We start from the raw sequence: 13,791 nt of genomic DNA on the forward strand, positions 1-13,791 counted from the left end.
GGTATCTGCTTAGTTCTCCTGACATCATTTATTGAATCCACCTTTTCACAGTATTTGAAATGTCACTCTTGTCTCATACACTGAATTTCTGTAGTAATCCAGACCAATTTCTGATCTTCCTACTCTTTTCAACTGAATGGCTTATTGTCCTATATTTAGTAATTACCTATTGTTTGTGGTTTCTCATTTTTATTATTAAAAATAAGGCTGTATACATCTCTTTGTGGATGAATCTTTGTACACACCTCTTTTAGGATATTTTCCTATAAAGGAAATTGCTGTGCCTAAAGGTATAAATGCCTTAAAATATCTTTATTATGGAAATAGTCAAACATACTGAAAAAGAGAGGATGGTATAGACCTTTGAGTAGCCATCACCGTGCTTCAATGACTTTTAACATTTTACTTATTCTATTTCATCTATCGCCTCTGCCCCCAAGCATTTTTGTCCTGGAGTATTTTAAAGCAAAGCGCAGACATCGTATCATTTCATCCATAATCACATCGGTGTGTCTCTCAAACTTAAATCAGCATACTTCTCTAGTATGATTATCTCAAAAGTATCCATATCATATTCGATCTCATCAGGATTCAAACAAGGTCCAGATTTTTAAGACTTTTGTAATTACTGCCCTGATTGCCCTGCCCAGAGACTACGCCAGTTTATGTGGCTGCCAGCGCACGGGAGACTTGCTCTTTACCTTATATCCTCCACAGCTCTGGGCACATCATCAAACAAGTCCTGCTGACCTTCCAGGTGCTGTAGCCAGAAACCTTGCAGCTCTCCTGCCTCCCTTCCTTCTCTCACATCCCATACCTTACTTTTCAGGGTATTCTGCTGGCTTTACCTTTAAAACCATCCATAACCTGATCACTCCTCCCTCATCTCTTGTATCCTTCTCTCACCAGGACCTTGGCACCTGCCTCTGTGCTCCCCTGTGATTCTCTAGAGTGTGTTCATGCAGCAGCTAGAGGCATCTTTTTTTTTTTTAATTGAGGTATAATTGACATATAAGATTATATTAGTTTCAGGGATGCCTGGGGGACTCAGTGGTTGAGGCTCTGCCTTTGGCCCAGGGCGTGATCCTGGAGACCACGGATCGAGTCCCACATCAGGCTCCCTGCATGGAGCCTGCTTGTCCCTCTGCCTCTCTCTCTCTCTCCGTCTCTAGGTCTCTCTCATGAATGTATAAATAAATTATTTTAAAAAATACTTTAAAAAATTATATTAGCTTCAGATGTATGACATAATGATTCACATTTGTGTATATTGCAAGATGATCACAGTAGTCTAGTTAATATCCATCACAACACATAGTCACAAAATTTATTTTCTTGCTTTAAAGATCTACACTCTAGCAACTTTCAGATGTGAATACAATGTTATTAACTGTGGTCATGCTCTATGTTGCATCCCTATGCCATTTATTTTATAAATGGAAGTTTGCACCATTTTTTAAACATTTTTAAAAAGATTTATTTATTTGAGAGAGAGAGAGAGTGGAGAGTAGGGGGAGGGTCAGAGGGAGAGAGAAATCCTCAAGCAGCCCCCCCACTGATCTCAAAGCCTGACGTGGGGCTCGATCCCAGGACCCTGAGATCATGACCTGAGCTGAAATCAAGCGTCGCCGCTTACCCGACTGAGCCACCCAGGTGCCGCTGGAAGTTTGTACCTTCGGCCACTGTCACTTATCTTGTTCACCTTGCCACTCTTCCCACCTCTGGCAACCACCAGTCTGTTCTCTGTCACTGTGAGTTCCAGTTTTGTTTTTGAATTCCAAAACAAAGTGAAATTACATGTTATTTGTCTTTATGTGACTTGCTTCACTTAGCATAAGGCCCTCAAGCTCCATCTAAGTCATTGCACATGGCAAGATTCCGTTCTTTTTTATGGCTGCGTAATATTCCATTGCATATGTACACCCCACATCTTTGTTATCCATTCACTCATACATGGGACACTTAGCTTGCTTCTGTGTCTTGGCTGGTGTGCATAACGCTGCAGTGAACATGAGGGGCATATATCTTTTTGAGTCAGTGTTTTCATTTTCTTTGGATAAATACCCAGAAATGGGATTGCTGGATCATATGGTAGTTCTATTTTTAATTTATTGAGGAACCTCCATGCTGTTTTCCACAGTGGCTTCACCAATTTACACTCCCGCCCACAGTGCGCAGGGGCTTCCTTTACTCCACAGCCTTGCCAACACTTGTTATTTTGTGTGTTGGTGATGATAATAGCCATTCTGACAGGTGGGAGGTGATACCTCATTGTGGTTTTGATTTGCATTTTCTTGGTGATTGGTGATGTTAAGCACCTTTTTATGTGCATGTTGGCCATCCGTATGTCTTCCTTGGGCAGAGGCATCCTTTTAACACACAAATGAGACCATGGCATTCATTTGCTCAGCAATCTGCCATGGCTCCCATCTCAGAGTAAAGCCCAAAGTGCTGACGGTGGCCTACAAAGCCCTACCCCATCTGCCTTCCCACCCTTGTCTCTCCCCTGTCACCACCTCCTTCTTTTCCCCCCTCACTCACTCTACCGCACCCAGGTCACTTGGCCTTCTATTGTTGTCCAATTTATAATTTTAATTCCCTTCATTTTTAAATTTCAGAACTAGATTTGGATAGATGTGTAATGTACAGTCGTAACTTAATATGTTCCAAGTTCTCAACTGATTAGTGCAGCCCTGTAAATTAAGTCTTCCATCTTTTTCTCCATGGGTTGAAATGTTGCCTTCATCATGCTGTTTACCTCAGTGATCCAGAAGTCCACGTGGACATGTGTGGCACCTCGGCTTCCTCCCAACGGGTTCGCAGGTTCTTCAGGGTTGATCAGGAATGGTGTGTGTGTGTGTGTGTGTGTGCACGTGCATGCACTTGTATTTCTGGAATAGTTGGCTTACTCTCTTATGACTCACTTAGGATTCAGTTTCTGAGTAGAATTCCTCAAGCAATCCCACCCCCCACCCCCCCCCCCCACCTCTTCTGAGCTGCCCTTATCTTACTGGAGGGCTGGCTGAGGTCAGTTTGCCTCAGCTGATTTTGGTGTTATTTCTCACACTGGAGCCATTGTGAGGCTTTGAAAATAGTCTTTTCAGAGGTGCAGACTCATTTTGATAGAGAACCAGCATGTTAAAACAAAATGAGAGAGTTGGCAATTTTAAGCAAATAAATTGCTTCCTATCGATAATGGGATATTTATGCAGCCTGCAGTGGAGAGCAATTTCTTTCGTATCCAGGCCCTTTATCAGTGATCAGGACAGCTGAATGCAGTAGGAAGTGATGTGGCCAGGAGCTGATGGGAAGACTGCTGTGTGGGAACTCGGGGAGCTGTGGGAGCGAGCTGCCCTATGGCCCTACCCCGAATGGCTGTGTGTCGGACCACACCTCCTGCACCTGTGCTTTGCCTTCACTAGGGGAGCTTGGGCTCATGTCGTCTCCATTTCACCTGGCTGCTGCTCTTTTTCCTTTCCTTTCCTTTCCCTTTCTCTCTCTCTTTCTCTCTTTCTCTCTCTTTCTCTCTCTCTCTCTTTCTTTCTTTCTTTCTTTCTTTCTTTCTTTCTTTCTTTCTTTCTTTCTTTCTTTTTCTTTCTTCTTTTCCTTCCTTCCTTCCTTCGTTCCTTCCTTTTTTTTTTTTTTTGGTAAAGATTTTATTTATTTATTCATGAGAGACACAGAGAGAGAGCTAGAGACATAGGCAGAGGGAGAAGCAGACTCCCTGTGGGGAGCCGGTGGAGGACTCAATCCCCGGACTCTGGGATCATGACCTGAGCTGAAGTCAGATACTCAACTGCTGAGCCCCCTGGCACCCCACTTGGCTGCCTTTCTTGAAGCAGCAAGCACAGGGATTGCTCGGTGGAGAAGCGGGAAACAAGACAATCCCAATACTGGAGCCGTGCTGGACATGGACATCAATTCAGGGGCGACAGGGAGAGCCTAGGACCAGCTCGGGAGGCTGCTGGGGGGAGTCTGATGTGGTGACGTGCTTAGTGCCAGAGAATAATAATGAGACAGTGGCTGTCCTGGGGAAGCCAAGACATGGCACAGGTCAGGGCTTCTCCGAATATGGGTCCTGAACCATCTGTGCATAGTGAGATCCATTTAGTGACCTGGGGTGTGTGTCAAAAAGAAGAAAGAAATAGAATAGAAAGCACCAGAGCATGTCCCACGGGTGTGTGCTATTTCAGGAAGGTGCATTCAAAGAGGTAGAAAATGAAGCTTTGAGGTGAAGACTCTGGGGCTGGAAGACCTGGGTTCAGATCACTGCCCTGACACAACCACGTGGCCTCGGGTGAAGGGTAATGACACAACCTGCCTCGTGAGGGTCATGAGGAATAAATGAGCTAATATTTCAAGAGTGCTTAGACCAGTGCCTGGTACATACTGAGCAGGTGATCAATGTTAGCTGTGACACAGTGGTTGGAACCAGAAGAGATTGCTGGGAGTTGATCATTTGTTACCTATACAAAAGCAATTTTACATGGTTCAACCTGGTACACACACACACACACACACACACACACACCTTCTGCAAGTACTACAGCGACATTACGCATCTGTCATGATGTGCAGTGCGTTTCATACTGTGGGTTGGAATAGACTGTGTGCTCTGCTGGCTTTCCCTGGCAAGGGAGTGGATATGAGGCATCAGTTTTCATAACCAAGTGTGATAGTTTTGTAGAGCTTTTGCTCTGGGGGAGCCCATGGCATTCTCTTCCCTTCCTTGTCATTTCAGGCTGGAGAGGTGTGCTGGGCTCCTGAGAGCTCCCCTTTACCGAGTTGTGCATCCAGAAGAGCCCATCTCCTGTTCAACCCTGGCCTCCTTCCTGGCTTTTCTTGAGTCCCGTGTACCGGGCTGTCCAGAGTCTTCTCCCTCTCCGTGAACCGACACAATGAAAACAAAGCTGTACTGCCTTTAAAAATAATCCTTTCCTCATTAAAAAACAACAGCAGTAAGAGTCCCTCACATTTTCTTGGGCTTACTGGTTGGCCTCCTGTTGTAAAGTTATGTTCTGTTTTCCAGCCTAGGATCGATGACAGAGGTTAGGAGAAGGACTCGGTGTTGAGAGTGATAGCCTGCAGGAGTCCAAGAAAGTCCAACTTCCAGCCACTAAGGTGCCCTCCCGCCCTTCCCTTTGGCTCCATGTGGATGCCTCCTCTTCCCAGTTGGGTGGCCTCTCCACTCTTCTACTTTGGTTTCCCAAGACACGGTCTTCAGCATCTAGGACAGTGCCTGACACACAGAGGGTGCCCAAGAAATATGTGTTGGATTGAAGTGAGCTGAACAGATATTTCCCTTCTCAAGAGAATTCCTGAGACCCTTGGGGAGGGGAGGGGAGGGGGCGCGGGGCACTCCTGAGAGGTCGTCTCCTTTTCTCCACTCAGGTTGCTTCTGGTTTATTTCTGGAACTTGGATCTTATTCTTCTGGCTTCCACATTGATGCTAAATCCACAAAATGATTTTGTTTTCTCAGATGTTAATTAGTCTCTGATCTCAGGATATTAACGTTCATGGCACACGAACAGCATGACTTAGTGAAAAATTAATTGTATTAATGATTAGCATGTTGTACACAGATAAATTCCACTCGATTTGCTGCTTGCAATATTGCCTTATGTGCCCAATGATCCGGGGCCTTCTTTCTATTTTAGGCTATTTGCCTCTTTTTCACTGATAAGGTGCTTATTGCTGTGTGAGAAATGTCCCCTTCTGTGCGGAGGCACCAGACTTGTCCCTGTGAAGCTGTTCCATCTGCTGGGCCCGGGAGATGTCCTGGCTCCTCCTGCAACAAACTGCCCGGCACCCTGCCCGAGGCGCCATCCCAGTCTGGAGTGGGGAGCACAGCTCTCCCCACACCCCCCCCTCCTTCTCCTGGCAGGGGAGCCCTCTTCCCCTCTGAGTATAGGCAGTGTGTGTGTGTGTGTGTGTGTGTGTGTGTGTGTGTGTACACACATGCACATGCATGTTCCTGGGCACCTCCTTTGGGCCAGGCTGAGTGTGGGGTTTACTCAAAGTCTGTGATTACCCTGCAGGTCTTTCTAGACGATATCTGAATTGTCTTCCTCCCCTTGCCACCCTTGTTTATGAACATCTGGATCTTGAACTTGAGGAGTGGATTCCTCTCTAAGTGATAGCTGGATGAAAGGTATATCTCATAGGAGATTGGGATTCTCTGCCTAAAAATGGTGTGAAATGGAGGATGGTGATAACTGCCTTTTGGGGAGTGTGATACTGTGATAAAATAGGAAATTATATTTGATCTTCTTGCCTGGTTGTGGGAGCTCCTAAAACCCTGGGAACCTCTGCAGTGGTCAGTGTCTTTTCTCTGCTAATGAGATGACCGGTGGCTGGTGTCCTTGGATAGTTTCAGGGTGGGGGCTGGTTGCCAAAAAGACTAAAGTATTAAAAGCAAAAATGAACTATTGGGACTTCATCAAGATAAGAAGCTTTTGCACAGCAAAGGATACAGTCAACAAAACTAAAAGACAACCTACAGAATGGGAGAAGATATTTGCAAATGACATATCAGATAAAGGGCTAGTTTCCAAAATCTATAAAGAACTTATTAAACTCAACAGCAAAGAAACAAACAATCCAATCATGAAATGGGCAAAAGACATGAACAGAAATCTCACAGAGGAAGACATAGACATGGCCAAAAAAAAAAAAAAAAAAAACAAAAAAGACTAAAGTATTATTAGAGGGTGGAGCTTTTAGCCCCACCCCAACTTCCGGGGAGAGGAGAGGGCTAGAGATTGAGTTCTGTTATCAGTGGCCAGTGATGTACTCAGCCATGCTCACGTCATGGAACCGCCATAAAAACCATAGAGGACAATGTCCAGAGAGCTCTGGGGCTGGTGAACACATGGAGGTGCTGGGAGGGTTGTGCCCAGAAAGGGTATGGACACTTCACCCCCCCTGCACCCCTTCCGTTCCTCGTCTTGGGCATCTCTTCCATGTGACTGTTCCCGAGTTGGATCCCTTAAAATAAACCAGTAAGTGTAAGGGAAGAGCTTTCCTGAGTTCTGTGAGGCATGCTAGCAAATTATCAAATCCATGGTGGGTTTGGAGGAACCCCAGACTTTATAGCCAGACAGGCAGAGAATGGGCGGATGCACTGGCAGCTGGTGTCTGTGGTGAGGAGAGTTTTGTGGGACCTAACCCATGGGGTCTGCACTGACTGTGAGTAGCTAGTGCCAAAAGTGGATGAAATCACTGGACACTGGCTTGGTATCCAAGGAGTTGGAGAATTAGTTGGTGTGGGACGCCCTGCCCCCGGTCCCCAACCCAGACCGCCCCTGCCAGTTGGTGTCACAAGTGTCATGAGTAGAAATGGATACTGGTGGGCAACTTGGCAATATGTATGAAGGGCCTTAAAAATGTTCCTGCCCGGGCGGCACCAGAAGGAGTTGCGGCGGTAGCAGCTGGAAAGGACCATGACCAGCAGTGAATGCACCTTCATTGCCATCAAGCCTGATGGAGTCCAGCGCAACCTCGTGGGAGAGATCATCAAGTGTTTCGAGCAAAAGGCATCCTGCCTCATTGCCATGAAATTAATCCAGGCTTCTGAAGACCTTCTCAAAGAGCACTATATTGACCTGAAGGACCTTCCATTCTTCGCCGGCCTGATGAAGTACATGCAGTCAGGGCCCGTGGTTGCCATAGTGTGGGAGGGCCTGAATGTGGTGAAGACAGGCCGAGTGATGCTCGGGGAGACCAACCCTGCGGACTCCGAACCTGGGACCATCTGTGGGGACTTTTGCATCCAAGTTGGCAGAAAGATTATCCATGGCAGCGATTCTGTGGAGAGTGCGGAGAAGGAGATTGGCTTGTTCCAGCCTGAAGAGCTGGTGGATTACAAGAGCTGTGCTCAGAACTGGATTTATGAGTGACAAGTGATGAGGGAGCAGACCTCAGTGGTTTGCCCGTTCCATTCCCTCTCCTTCCCATGAGCAAGGGGCCAGGCTCTTGCAAATTCAGTTATTTTTGAGAACTTCCTTATAACCTGGAGGGGACCTCTTGGAACTGGGAGTGCTCCCTGTACAGTATTATGGGCTGCCATCAGATTAAAATGTTTCATTCCCCCCCCCCCCCAAAAAAATGTTTCTGCCCTTTGACCTAGGATTTCCATTCTGAGATATTATCTTAAGGGAGGGATCATCAAAACACATGCAAATTTCCCTACAAAGACTACTGTGGCAGTGTTGCTTAAAAGTGGAAGTGATCTAAAAGTCCCAGACTAGGAGTTTGGGGGACTCAGTTGGGCTATAGGCATATTATGGAACATGATGTAGCCATCAGAAATGATGTTTTATTTTTTATTTTATTTTTATTTATTCATGAGCGACCCAGAGAGAGAGAGGCAGAGACATAAGCAGAGGGAGAAGCAGGCTCCATGTAGGAAGCCCAATGTGGGACTTGATGCCGGGGCTCCAGGACGCCCTGAGCCAAAGGCAGACAGACGCTCAACCACTGAGCCACCCAGGTGCTCCCAGAAATGATTTTTTAAAGACTAATAACACAGAAGATCAAAATGATTGTATGCTAAATGGAAAAAGTATATATAAAGCTTTAGAGAGTGCAGAATCCAAATTTAATTAAGAATATTTGTATCTAAAGAGTTTGGAATAAAATGCCCTAATACGTTTTTTTTTTTTTTTCTAATATGTTAAACATGGTGATTGCTGACTGGAGAATTATATTATTTCTTTTCTTTATACATTTTGGGGACATTTTTCATAAGCATACGTTAATGTGTAACCTGCAAAATGTTGCCTTCCTGGGCGGGTCCAGCTCTGGTGTTTGGACCCCAGAGGCCAGGTGCAGAACCCCTCGAGACAGAACACTTCCCTCCCTCTCTCTCCACTCAGCCTGTCTTTTTGTCTGAAGACCCTCCAGCCATTCTCACTCTCATACATACTCACATCTAATTTAATGATTTTCCTTCCAACCCTGCCTGGAACATTGTGTCCCACATGGGGTGCCCCTGGCCGGGATGGCCTTTCATTGTTAGCAGCTGGTCTAATCTGCTTTGTTCTTGTACTGTTGGGGAATTACCCATCCACTAAGCAACCGGGCATGCTAACATCAGTTCAGCTTTATCTGCCCAGGTGTAAAATTTGGGGGCTCTGTCCTTGCCCTTAACCCTTAGAAATGCCCCCAACTTTATGGCTGCCTGGTGCTACCCAATTTTAGGAAAGAAATGATTATTTTTCCTGTCCTGGGATCCTAAGTCTTTGTCTAATCTCACCACCTAGTAAGTTAGTTACTAAGATGCTTTTCTTTCTGAATGCTGGAGAGGGAAGCAGTTGGCTTTGCTTTTAAATCCGAGGTGCCTTTGGGCCATGAGGTAATGAAAAAGGCCTGAGATATCCAGTATGAGCAGCCCCTCACTGGCCCACCAGCTTTCAGTGTTGAGTCTTCAAAGTTTTTCAACACTGCCCCTTGTCTGCTCCCAGGGTTACCAGTGACTCAGGGTAGGTCTGGCGCCAGGGAACGTACAGGAGCCCTACTCCACTCTGGACGCTAACCTTAGATCACAGAGACAATTATGCTGTCTGGGAGGATGGTGACTTCCGCCAGCCATATCTGTCCTTTTGCAAGTGCCTCCCAACAGGGGGCCTTGCCTGTAACCAGGAACCTGGACCCAAAGAATGCATCCCTTATGCCCCCTTGCCCATGCTGTGCCCTTGCTGGAAAACCCTCTTTGTCGCATTGACTACAATTCTCAGCCTCCTTCCAGGTTCTCCTAAGGCTCACCTTGCTTTGTTCGGGACAAGTTATGCTCAAGACTGAGATTGCTTTTGTCAGTAATTTATTTAACCAGGTTCACTGTGGGAATAATAATAATAATAATAATAATATTTTATAAGCTAATAGCACACAGGGTAATGTCTCCTAATAAGCCAATGAAGAGATAGCATACTTCAAGCTAGTAACAGATTGATTATGCTATCGTTCAGGCAAAGGGGGAGATGAAAGAAATAAAGTTCAAATTTAGTTGGAGGTGTACCCTTCTATGAGTTGGTTCTCAGTAGAGTCAGCCTTCTAACTAAGAGCTGGATATCAGGTGCCAGCTTACGTGGTTCACTGCTGGGGCACGTAGCTAGCAGGTGACGGTATGTGTGTTGGCAGGTAAGGCAGGCTGCTCTGAAGCTTATTATTCCAGGGACTGTTACATGGCTTGTACCACTGCCTATGAGGGGAAGACTTGCCAAGGCAGAAACAGATGTCCCTTCTCTTCCTGAGACTGTTACATGGTTTAAACACCACCACCAAGCAAGAGTAGCTTGGCAATGGCAGGAGCAAGTGTCTCAAGATCTTTGGAGAGCCGCTTAGATGCAGCAAAGGGTAGCCTCACCCAGACCAAATCCTCTCAAGGTACTGGTCACACCTCTTGATTTTTAAAATGGAAAAGTCCACCGCGTGATGGACACCATTGCCATTACCATGGTGTCAAGGATGCAACAGTCCTCTCGACTTCAGGTATAAGAGTTGGAGGAAGAAGGTCCCTATATCCAACTTCAAAACAATTTCATCAAAATAAATTACTCAAAACAAATTCAAACAACAAACTTTGCCTAAACAAGCTTGCAAGACATGGATTTGAAATCCTAACAATTCAGTAGGCAACACATCTCCTTCTTGTATATTTCTAGGTGTTTTCTGTTTCAACTTCTCTCTCCTATCTCCTGGGCATCGTCTTATTTCTCAAGTAAAACTTATATCCTTTACGCCTCCTTTGTGAACCATGATTCCACTTACACAGATAAATGAACAGAGAAATACAGAAATGCCTCTACGGCTGGGACCCCTCATCCTGGGGCTCTCCTGTGTTCCACTATAGCATTCATTACTGTCTAAGTCTATGGAAGAAGCATAATGAAAGAGCACTTGTTGAGATGGATGCAGTCAGGGTTCACACAGCAAATAACCTGGCCGTGAGGCTCCTTTAGCCCCCTGAAGACAGTACCAAGAAAAATCCAGCTCCATAAAGTGCATTACACAGAGCAGTGCTGAGCCCCACCCTGCCCCATCTAGGTGGCCGTCCCCCAGTCAGTGTTATTCAATGCAGGGACGCTTCTGATCCCTCCTCCCCCCACACAAAGATCCTCCTTGGGGCCCCGTCCCCCTGGCCCTTGGAGCCCTCACCCCTGCGTTCCCTAATTATTGAAACCAATTAGTTGTATTTGCAGACTGATTGAGTAGAATTAAATTGGAGCTCGCTCACACTAAAGCTCACACTGGGATTAAACCAGCATTTTATATGCAATTATGGTCATTCTGTTCCCATTTTCCATTTTGATTGTATACTTAGCATTCCTGTCAGCAATAGGTAGTCCCTTATTTCCAAATGCTCACCACATCTGGCTGCCTGGTGTCTCTCAGTGCCCTGTACGCTGTGTGGTCAGAATGCCCCTTCCCCTTCCTCTCTGAAAGAAAAAGAAAAGTCACATGGCCCCAACCAGCAGCTCCATGTTGCTGAGCTCAGACTCCTCATCTTCTCATAGACTCTCCGGTGAGGCCTCCAGGTGAGGGCTCTGCTTTTCACCTCTTAGCCAACCAGATGCTAGAACCCTCCATTTAAAAAGCAGTCTGATCCGGGGGCACCTGGGTAGCTCAGTCGGTTAAACGTCTAACTCCTGATTTCGTCTGAGGTCATAATCTCAGTGTTATGGGATTGGGCCCGGCGTCACATTCCATGCCCAGTTCAGAGTCTGCTTGTCCCTCTCCCTCTGCTCCTCCTCCTGCTTGTGTTCTCTCTCTCTCTCTCTCAATAAATAAATAAAATCTTTAAAAAAAAAATCAATCTGGTTTCTTTTTTCTTTCTTTTGTTCTTTCTCCTTTCTTTCTTTCTTTCTTTCTTTTCTTTTCTTTTCTTTTCTTTTCTTTTCTTTTCTTTTTCCTTTTCTTTTCTTTCTTTTCTTTTCTTTTCTTTTCTTTTCTTTTCTTTTCTTTTCTTTCTTTTCTTTTCTTTTCTTTTCTTTTCTTTTCTTTTCTTTTCTTTCTTCCTTTCTTCTTTCTTCTCTTTCTTTCTTAATTTATAACCACTGAGGGCTCCCTATGGCCTACAGCAAGGGTTTACAAACTAACTATAAAAGGCTGAAGTATGACTATTTCAGGCCTTGTAGGCCAAACCATCGCTGTCACAACTTCTCAATTTTATTCATGTAGTACCAAAGCAGTAGACAGTAGACAAGAGTCACAGACAGTGCGTAGATGAGTAAGCATGGATGCATTCCAAAAAAACTTTATTTTCAAAGGAGGTGGTGGGCCAGATTTGGCCACTGGCCATCATTTGCCAACCAGTAGTGTGCAGAGTAAAGCTCGGCTCCCAAGGCCCTTTGCAGTCTTGCCCTGGTGCACTTTTTCCCGTCATCTCTTACTGTCAGGAGATTATGGTGTCAACTTTCACAGAGTTGTCTCTCTCATAATGGAAGGACATCCTTGGGGTTTTGTGTAGATTTGTATTATTGCTCTTGTCATTCTCTGGTGTGAATATCCTGTCACCTCTCTGTTTGTCAGACTGGAATATAAGTTTCTCATAGCTTGGAAAGTTTCTTTTGCTACCTAACTGTTCTAGCACAGCATATGGCATACAAGGAGTGAACAGCAACTCTTCATTGAATGAATGGCCATATGAATCATCTCGAAAGATTCGTCTTTCACAGAGAAGGCAGAGGTCCTTCTAGATCTCTTTGGTCATTGACTCGGTCCCTGTCCTCTTAATTCTTCTAAATAAAAATCTGGAGGTTCTTATCTTGTATTTTCTGGTACACTTCTGTTGGTATTCAATAATTGCCTTGCTGAACTGCATGTCTCCAGTTCCGCCATTTCTCAAAGACATGTATCAACAGAACACACCTTGCTCGTTAATAGAGCCATTGCTTCTTGTGCTTAGAACCCACATTCTTCCTAAAGACACATCTCTTTAGAGACTAAACAGATTCCGCATCTAATGGGGTTGAGATAGGAAAGGCTGTTGTTCCTCATTACCGATTGGAGTTTGCAAATTAGCACTGTGAGTTTCAGCCTATTCTTTAAGGCCAGAACATTAGGCAAAGAATATTGACTCTGGCTGGTGTCTGGTGTCTGGTTTTCATCTGATGCGCCCTTTACTGAGCGGCCTGCCCGACAAGCCTGTTCTATGTGAGAGCCCTGCCTCTGGCACTGTTCCCAGCCAAACTGACGATATCCCCAGGGAGTGTCATGGAACTTAGGAGGTGCTGTGTTGGGATGCAGGTGGTACCGGTGGTGGCTTTGATAGTTTTAAGAAAACACACTTGCTGGTGTAGTGAGAAGTTGATCTCCTGGGAACCTAGAGCATTTTGATTTCTAGTCCAGGCCTTGCTTGGCTCCAGAACACCAGGGAGGAGAGGTGCAGACCCTTGTGGGAATGCAGACTTTGGTTCTGGGAGATTCCATATGCAGAGTGCGGACTCCTGTTGTCAGAAGGTGTGTCTCACGATGCTTCCTTTCATGCTCCACAAAATGGCAGCTAGGCAGGCTCTCATCACCATCGCCGTTGCCCCTTCTGCAGCCTGCAGAGGAATCTTGGAGGTGACGGAACCGCCTTGCTGGTGCCCGATCTGAGCATGAAATTGACTTAAAGACCAAAAGCACAGCATGCTTATGTAACTCTGAAGCACTGGGGACTGTAGCCCAGAGGGAGAATAAATTCCAGTGAAAAGCACACCACATTACTGGGTTGTTCCTAAAACCTGATCTGTGGTCGCCACTTCCCAAGGACGTGGAGAGGGGCCAGGGCCCCTCCGTCTTGCCAG

At 45.7% G+C, this 13,791-nt stretch overlaps 1 protein-coding gene and 1 pseudogene across 13 annotated transcripts in view; both read left to right on the forward strand.

The window, feature by feature from the left end:
• The window catches only part of CALN1 (calneuron 1), a 544,567-nt gene that overhangs the window by 265,620 nt on the left and 265,156 nt on the right, over positions 1-13,791 (forward strand). The window lies entirely within an intron of this gene.
• On the forward strand, positions 7,406-7,938 carry LOC112934099 (nucleoside diphosphate kinase A pseudogene; annotated as a pseudogene).

The sequence above is a fragment of the Vulpes vulpes genome, chromosome 3, assembly GCF_048418805.1.
Source record: "Vulpes vulpes isolate BD-2025 chromosome 3, VulVul3, whole genome shotgun sequence".
NCBI lineage: Eukaryota > Metazoa > Chordata > Mammalia > Carnivora > Canidae > Vulpes > Vulpes vulpes.